The sequence below is a fragment of the Poeciliopsis prolifica genome, unplaced genomic scaffold, assembly GCF_027474105.1.
Source record: "Poeciliopsis prolifica strain line A6 unplaced genomic scaffold, Auburn_PproV2 SCAFFOLD044, whole genome shotgun sequence".
Lineage (NCBI taxonomy): Eukaryota > Metazoa > Chordata > Actinopteri > Cyprinodontiformes > Poeciliidae > Poeciliopsis > Poeciliopsis prolifica.
The window spans coordinates 2,057,562-2,067,115 of record NW_026562419.1 but is presented as its reverse complement, the minus strand read 5'-3'; the positions used below and the strand labels follow the sequence as shown (position 1 = coordinate 2,067,115).

Here is a 9,554-nt window from a genome sequence, read left to right as displayed (position 1 = left end):
AAACAGTAAATGGTTGCAAAACATGATTGAAATAATTTTGCTACAGATGAATTTGAGGTGGCTCTCATCCATCAATTCAACCGTCAAAATCCATGCAAGCCGCATCTCCAGTTATATTAATGTTACATTTTATTTTGCATTATTTGTGCAATTGAGACTCGTTATCCAAAGTTCAGAAAGAAGTAAAATGTAAAATGAAGAAACCAAGCTCATGTTTTTCATCAGGTGATGTTTGATTTAGATTCCTGATCATCAAGGTGAGGTGACACATCAGCAGGTATAAATAACGGAGTCTGAACGTCGGAGACACAGAGGAGAAGCAGAAGTTTGGAATCAAGTTCATTCCAGCTGCAGGTGAGAGATGAACACATGAATTCATTTACAACTGAGTTTGTCCACTAAAGTTTCTCTATGTTTTACATTAACAGTTTCATTGTGCTGCAAGTCAAACTCCAGATTTTCATCAAGTTTGATCAATTTATCGAGATCAACAGTAAAGATGAAGGTAAGCCTGTAACTTGCACTGTAAAAAATAAAAAATAATTCATCTATCTTTATTTATTTTAACAAGGAAAGGTATTTTTAATGTTTAAAATCTTGTTAACAACAAATGACCAAAATAAAAATCAGCGCAGAGACATTGTACATAATATACAAATTATGAAACATCAATAATGATTAGAATATGAACACAAACAACAAGATATTTAACTATGTAGTCAAAAAATGTAAAAATTAAACAACTTCTAGTGAGTTTGTTAATTTTTAAAATGTTTGGTATTTTGTTCAGTCACTGAAATGTTGAGTGAATTTGAGTGTTTAAATTTATCCAAACACTCAATGCATGTAAACACTGTACATAGTTTTGGCTCTGGAAATAACATTTGTTAACAGGACTGATGAAATGAGTTGTTAAAAAATGGAGGATCAAACCAACCAGAAACCTTGTTAAGGCAGAATTCAGCATAATTCTGACAGAAAATCTGGCAGCACAGTTACAGGCCACATGCAGGACAAGATCAGGGATCAGGTTTAATCTGACTAAATGAACGTTAATCAGAGTTTCTCTGATGATGTTCAGAAGGTGTCATGTTCTGTCTTCCAGCTGTTATCACTTCTCTTCCTCCTGGCTCCACTGCTGATCAGCTGTGAAGCGGCTGAGGACCAACTGCCACGTGATTGTATTGACATCTACAATAAGGATAATAATCTTACAGTGGAGTTTACATCATCTATCCAAGTGGATCTACATCTGCTATTCAGGTGAACTTTATGTTTGGTTTGTTCATAAAAATGAAGATCCAGATTAAAGTTCTGTGCAGGACCAAGACTGGAGGTTTATCTGTTAACAATGCTGAGGATGTTTTTACTTAATCTTCATACACATTACATAAACTGACTATTTGAAACTGAACTTTCTTGATAGTATTTATTTTTCCATATAAGTGTGACATTGCATTACATAATAAAAACTGTATCAAGTCATGAATGTGTTTGTGTGAAGGCTTACTGCGACATGGACTCAGAGGGAGGACGCTGGACGGTGAGTCCATCTCTACATGAACTCTCTCTGTTTACACTTCAACTTGGTTTATCTCAGGATTCTTGGGGAATTTCATCCAACAAACATCAAGTTCTGTTGAAAGAAGAGTCTTTATTGTCCTTCCATTTTCACCTGCCTGAGATAAGATTTGATCAGTTTTGTCATTTAAATATTGATTATTGATACCAATTCAGAGTTGGTACAACCCACTTCCTTTTCACCCTGAGTGTGTCAGTGAGAACGTTGTTCACTTCTTGATCAGATTCCTTTGTTGTTCCAGGTTTTCCAGAGGAGGATGGATGGCTCTGTAAACTTCTACAGATCCTGGGCGGAGTACAAGAGAGGCTTTGGAAACGCTGCTGGAGAGTACTGGCTGGGTGAGACACCGACCTAAACAGTTAGTCAATGTATGGTTGGTTTATTTATTTACTTATAACATAGTTATAACTCAGTTAGGTTTATATATTTACTTATAACATAGTTATAACTCAGTTCCTGCAAACCCAGATTAACCAGGTGTTTAATGCTCTTAGTAAAATCTAAATTTAATAGTTTCCATGTCTGTGCAGGTCTTGATAACATCCATGAATTGACACGGAGTCAGAATTATGAACTGATGGTCGATATGGAGGACTTTGAAGGAAACAAAAAGTTTGCTCTTTACTCTTCATTTAAAGTCGATGCTGAGTGTGAGGGTTACCTTCTGCATGTAAGCGGTTTCAACAACAAAGGGGGCGCTGGTGAGTCATGAGAAAAAAAAAACATTTTCTACCTTTAATAGACAGGATGAATTTATGGATGGATGTAATGATGCCCATCATAAATTATTTCTTTGTAAAATGAATAATTTAACTTGCGCTGGGTCTGAAAGTCGTGCAGTGAGTCTGGAAATGTAGAGCAAGGCACTGAGCATGGATCCTGGTGTGTAATATACACCAGGAGTGTATTACTATACACTCCTGGTGTATAATAATAATAATAATAATAATAATAATAATAATAATAATAATAATAATAATAATAATAATAATAATAATAATATAATAATGATGATGATAATTAATAACGCTAATTTACTGTAGTTAGACAAATCAGGATTAAGAGAAATAGACCTTGATTGGATTAAATGTGTTGTGTCAGTTTTATCTAAATCCAGAGTTTGTTCTTATGGTTCTGAAGCAGTAAGATTGATGTTGGTAGTTAACAGCACAAAGTAAATTTAATTGATCTCATTGATAATATCCCAAGAAATTAACATAACTCATAATTTTTTTCACAAAACATTATCAACTTTTCACAAAGTCAGCATTTTTGTTAAATATTGAAATTACAATTTTATTGATGTTGGATCACGCAGAATTTGTATTTTTTTTCACTATTCAAGCTTTCAACTGAATGTCTGTTTTATTCATATAGTTTTTGTATCCTATTATTATTTCTGCAGGAGACAGCCTTTCCTATCACGACCAACAGAAATTTACCACTTTTGACAAAGACCAGGATAAGATGAGCATCAACTGTGCCAAAACATGTCTCGGTGCTTTCTGGTACAAATCTTGTCACTATACAAACCCTAACGGGGTTTATCGCTGCGGGGCTGACACACACTCCTTGATGTTGGAGTGGAATGGTCTGCATGGAAGGGATTTAATCACTCCCTGAAGAGCATCAGCATGAAGATCCGTCCTGCCAAGTAAATCTGCAGGTCAAACATCCATCAAAAAATAATGAGATGCTTTTTCTTATAATCAACCATCAACTTTTAGCTTCAAACATGAGTCAAAAGTTCACTTGATTTCTAATAAATATAATCCAGTTGATTAAATCATTGGTGAGAGTTTGCTACCTGTAACCAATTTATCTCTGATAATAAATAAGATGCCAGCAGCAATATTTGTGTGTCTGTATTTTTTTATATGTAATTAAAATAAGCCAGTTTTTAAAACACAAATTGGGCCAAATGGAAACATTTTTAGAATCAAACCTCTTGGTTAAATGCAATTAATTGAAAAACAACCAGGTCTTCCGTAATTCTAAATTTTATGCTCAACTGTGTCAATGTCAACATCTATGTCTATTTAATGATCTGTTTATGTCACTCCCAGAGAAAATAAAGTATATCTGGGTGTTAGCTAAGACAAAGAAATGGAGTGTAATTTGATTTTTATCAGAAAACAATCAGGAAGCGAAACAAGAACAGCAGAAAGTCATCAGTTTGTTTTTTCTTGCAATAAAATGTAAAAAAACAAAATCTCATGAATTTTATATTGTACTTTTAGGAGCACAGTAAAATATTCATAGTTTGACCATTTATAATGACCATATGATGTGCGTCAATGTTTTGAAAAAACAAATTACATGATTTTTAGACTCTGGAGATGTGTTGATTGTTTTGATCAGGTTGAAGAAAGTTTTGTTATTATATGAAGTGAAAGACTCACTGAATGCTCAGGCGTAGTGGATATTATACAATTCACTGATTGTTCCTTTTCTGATACATAGTGCAGATGTTTGGGGAAATGCCTGTAATAATATTCAAATTCTATTTTTACTTTTGCAAATTATAGAAATTGAAAGCAGAAAATGCTGCAGAGCTCCAACAAATGCATTGTGCTTCAACTTAAAATTGATATTTATTGGTGGACTATTATATCCTGTAGTAAAGCAATGAAATGAAGAGAGTAGTTTGAATGTTAATGTAAACTCCATGTGATAATCTGAAAAGAAAAAAGTAATTTTGTTTAATAGCTTTTACATTTTGAGTAGCAAGAACTGGATATGGGTCATTCTTTTGAAAACTTTTCATGCATTTTAATAACTTTGCTGAGTAGGTTTTTTTTTTCCAGGTAAAAGTTGCAAATGGATCCATATGAATAAACCAGCTGGGCCTCAAAACCACATTCGTATTTTTCCCAAGCTGATATGTGCCAATACAATTTATTTTATGATTTTATTTGCAAACGCAACATAATGTAGAGCATTAATACTAATTGAAAACATTGCACTTTTTTTACAGTCTTACAAATAACCAGTTGAAAAATATGGAATATATTGGTATAAAAAATATGGTAAATGTTCTGAACTCAAAGCGCTTTACACTAGAGTCACATTCACAAACGAACTCACATTCACACACCGATACGCAGACCGGTAGGCAATATGGGATTTAGTTGCCCAGAGGTACATCGACATGTAGTCAAAAGCAAAAAAATAATTATTTCATATACTATTAGAAGATGCCCATTTTTCAAGTCACACGTTTTTTTTTAATTCTATTATTTGTGAACCACATAATTATCCCAATGTTTAATATTCACTCCAAAAGCTGCATTTACATGCAACCTAAACTAATATTTTACATCTCCTGGTACTTTGTTTTCCACTCAGTCACAATCAACAGCATGCAACTATGAAGTATTAATCATGTTGATGTGGTCTGAGAATATATATGATTAATCTCAAATGATAAAATCAAACTTGAGTTTTTATTCAGATCATTTTTGTCAAGATAAAACAGGAGGAGGATCTTCTAAAGTTGAAAGTAAAAACATAATGTAAAAGCCTTAACACCTCATATCTGGTTGAGCAAAAGGAAAAGGCTGCCATACGTAAATAAATTACATTTCCTTTTTTGACAACAGATTTTATGTGATAGTTATGCAGAAATAATAAGTAACACTGGTTTACACATTAAACATTTTTATTTATTGTAACGTTTGATCAAACAATCTGACAAATACATTTAAACGAGTTTCTTTTTTGTCTTTAATATCTGTATTTAAATACAGATATTCATACTTTTTATCCTTGTTATTGTCTTGACACTCTGTAAGAAAAACACCAACATTGATCACCAACGCCTCTGTGTTTTTGACACACAAAGTGCATCATTTCTAATCAAATAGCCATCAGAAGTTTCTGACACAGATAAATGGTCTTTGAAAGTAACACTGCGCATCGTCCCAGCATCTGTGCCCTACAGGAAAACAAACAAAAACATGTTGAATTGTAGAAAGATCTGAAATCTAAAATGTAGAAACAATCAGTAAATTTGTGGTAAGAGCCTGATCATCTCTACAATTAGAACCAAAAGAGGAGAAGCAGCTTTCAGCATCTATGCACCAAAAATTTGGAACAAACTTCCAGAAAACTGTAAAACAGTGGAAACCCCGACTTCCTTTAAATCTCAACTAAAAACACACTTGTTCAGAACTGTATTTGAAATGTAATATGTATCAATGTTTTTTTTCCTAGGTTGGTGTCCTTGACATATAGTATTTTGACTAAAGTACCAAGGGTTGGAGGCCCAGCTGATAGTTCTCAGCTAAACTCCCAGGTTGGAGGCCTTGTCAGAACAACTTGACTAAATTCCCAGAAGGTGTTGAATCCCAGTTGGTTCAACTAAAATCTACAAGACGGGTGTTTTTAGAGCCCCTCTTTTTATGAGGACTTCCCATCAGGAAGAATCCTCGCACTGATAGGAAATTGTTTGTTGTGTATTGCTGTGTCATTGCTGTTGTGTGTGTGTGTGTGTGTGTGTGTGTGTGTGTGTGTGTGTGTGTGTGTGTGTGTGTGTGTGTGTGTGTGTGTGTGTGTGTGTGTGTGTGTATGTGTGTGTGTGCATACAAGAGTGAGTGGTGCTCATCTCTCTCTGTGAGTAAAACTTTCTGTCCTCGGAATTAGAATCCTACGTGAAGAACCGGACTGAGGCTAGTCTTTATTCTATGTTACATGACTTTGTGTTTTGTGTTTTTGATGTAAAGCACTTTGAAATTTAATTGATTGATTGATTGATTGATTGATTTACAATTAGCGTCACTTAGATGGGATCATTTCACTAACGACTGAAGTTCATGCAAACAGTCCTGATCAAAGAAGTTGTTGGGTTCGAATCGACACCAGTTTCTATAGCGAAAAGGGCTTCCGTCCACCCAGCGCCAGCGGCCATCCTGGAAGGTGAAGCAGTCTGAGCTTTACCTTAAATGTATTTTTCTGAAGGACTGACACATAAGGTGCACATGTGAAATTACCCATTGTATGTCATTGCCTCCAATCCAGACTGCAGATCGCCCCCGGCCTGCAGCTATTATCATCCTCACAAAGCTGATTATTCACCTCGTAGTCATGGACTGATGCAAGGTGTGCAAGTATGGACCTGCAGTTCGACTGCAGTGGACAAGAGGAGACCAGTTACACTAATGCAAGAAGGAGATGGTTGGTGAGAAAATACAAGTGAAGTTAATCAAAGGTCACCTGAGCTCTGTGCCAAGTGGCAGCGAATGGAAAGACGTGGGTAGCAGCGACCTTTGACCCGGGTCCAGCCAGAAGAACAGGATCCTGAACGTTGGACTGTTCCATTCAGAGCTTAAAACAAACAATCAAAGTCCCAGGTAAATTATTTCAATATTCAGCTGGTAGTTTTAATTATGCACTGCTGGGACAAAAACGTCGAGGAAAAAGCAACTCAGCCGGGAACTGGAAAAAATTCATCCAGTCTTAATAAAATCAACAATCATTGCTTTCTGATATAAATGCATGGGAATATTTCATGCAATAAAAGACATAAAAATAAGCATGGATACAAAAACTGAACCTGAACTGTGTTAAAAAACTGATTTCATATTTAAGTTTGCTTCACCGTGTCCCTGAGGAAACGTCTCAGTCTGATTTAGTCGCCACTCTGCAACATTCAGATGTTTAAAAACCGACATCAGGATTAGGGCTAATGAAAAGACTAGTGATTGTTTTATTGTTATTTTTATTTTTGATGATTTTAGTTATTTAAGTTATTCACTTGCTAGAGAGCCTTTCTTCAGGAAGGAAGCTGAACTTTCTGAATTCAGGTGTCTTGGTTGAAACTAAATTGTTCCTCTTGCTGCAAAACAAAACTTTAACCCACATTATCAGGAAAGGTAAACTCACCCTTCAGGTAAGCTTCCTCATCCACAGGTTCAAAGGTTGGTTCTGCAAAAAACACGAGGAGAAGAGGATGAAAATCACTGTGTTTTTTTAATGAAGCAGAAGAAAAAAAGCACCAACCTTCTGCATCTGTCCAGTTTCCAGGTTCCTCTTCATGAAGAGTCAAATGATCTGGCAAAGTTTGAATGGTAAATTCATTTTGTTGGTTTATTCAGAATGTAATGCTTATAATTGGCAAACGTAGACTTACCTCCTGCAAAAATGTCCTCAGTCTCAGGATTTTCTCTGGTGTCTGGATATAATTCAAATTTTTAACATTAATAATATGTACAAGGAAAAATATGAACTAAAAATCACAGTATTTTAGTGTTTATGCTCAGTATTGGGTCTACTTCACAAAACGTGTCTGATTTGCTATTCGGTCTCCTAAAATCTTCTGTTAAAATTTTATTCTAGCCTGTTTTGTTGGCATTATGTTCACAATAACTGCTCTGGGTGTAGCAAACAGAGTCCATCAGAGCCAAAACAGAATCCATAAATGTTGTACAACACAAGCATAAAGCACTTAGTTCAAAAGGCAGAAAAAGTCGAATTTGCAACGCAGATGGATAAACCGATCTACGTATCGGTTTATCCATCTGAAATATGTTTTTCACTGTTTATATTAAAACAGAGAAGAGTCGCTAATTAAAGCACTTCATCAAACTACTCTGGATGAAAACATCAGCAGCAAGATTAGGCCTGTTTCTAACACTGGATGTAGTCAGAAAGACAGATGTTTAGAAATACATCTGGAAGCTGTTTCAAAAAACATTACAAAAATAATGAATCTGATGAAATACAGCCTCACCTTCTGGAAGAGCCTCATGGCTCTCACCCCATCCACAGCAACTGGAAGCACTGCATTAAACACAGCAATGAATTACAGAATTATACCAGATATAAAAATATCATAATTTAACATTAGATTAAAGGTGGGAATAATATTTACTTTGGTGAAGCAGTAGTAATAATATGCATACAAACCAGCAGGTTGACTCAAAGGCAACAAGGCACAAAGAAGCAGCAGGAGACACATCATGGCGTTGATGATGCAGGTTGAAGACAGTAAAGAGATAATAATTTCGACCAATCACACCACAGGAAGTTTCCACGTTTACAGTCGGTCTGCAGGTTGAATGCGCTGCACCAGAAACACAGCGGCTCTTATATTCTGTTTCTTCCAGCCTCAAAACAAGGAAGCTGGCGTCTGAATTTCTGAAAAAATATCCCCCTCTTGATTTCTTATCTTTTGAACAAACATTGTTTCATCTATCAGTTATCAAAGTCCAAATGTGGTTTTTAAAACGTGCCTTGTGCAAACTTTTATATTGCAACACTTTATTTTTCAGAGGTGATCTTGTCATTTTTACTTGATCAGTGACAATTTGCATTGAATCAAAGTGTAGTAATGTTTAATAATACATGCACACTGCTAAAATCTCCATTAACTGGAGCCACTGATTGTCTAATTAATGTCACACCCAGATTGACACGTAGGACTGCAAATGTTTAATCCTCATATAAAGGGTCATGATTCAAACTAACTGAACATTATCACAATATGGAACTTTATTCATAAAACTTGCAACACCTGGAAGCAGGAAATACATTTTTTCTCTTTCTAAATTAGTATCAATTGTTTGTTGGTATATATTTTATACATTTACAAATGATTCATATCTTTAAATAACTGTTGATTCCCTGATAACTCATAAAATGGACAGTTTACGTGGAAAACAAAAACAGTTATTGCATCTGCGAGTCACGTTTAGCACATTTTGCAAGTCAATAAAGTTCTCGTTATTTTTGAAGAACATAAATGTTCCATTGTTTAATTTTAAATTATATCATTAAAGTAGCATTAACATGCAACCTTAATGAAATATTTAGCATTTTGATTTCAGCTCAGTCACACAACACAACAGAATGCAACAATGTTGATGCATATCACTATACAGTCATTATAAAAGGCCAACTTAACAAAAACATCAAACAAAAACATAAAATGTTGCTTTATATGTATTTTAAACAGGAGTTTCTGTGAATGTCT

At 34.9% G+C, this 9,554-nt stretch overlaps 2 pseudogenes; one reads left to right on the top strand and one right to left on the bottom strand.

The window, feature by feature from the left end:
- The first annotated feature begins 470 nt into the window (after nt 1–470).
- On the top strand, nt 471–3,436 carry LOC129376616 (microfibril-associated glycoprotein 4-like; annotated as a pseudogene).
- A 1,802-nt stretch (nt 3,437–5,238) lies between these two features.
- Nucleotides 5,239–8,331, bottom strand: LOC129376628 (type-2 ice-structuring protein-like; annotated as a pseudogene).
- Nucleotides 8,332–9,554: the final 1,223 nt, after the last annotated feature.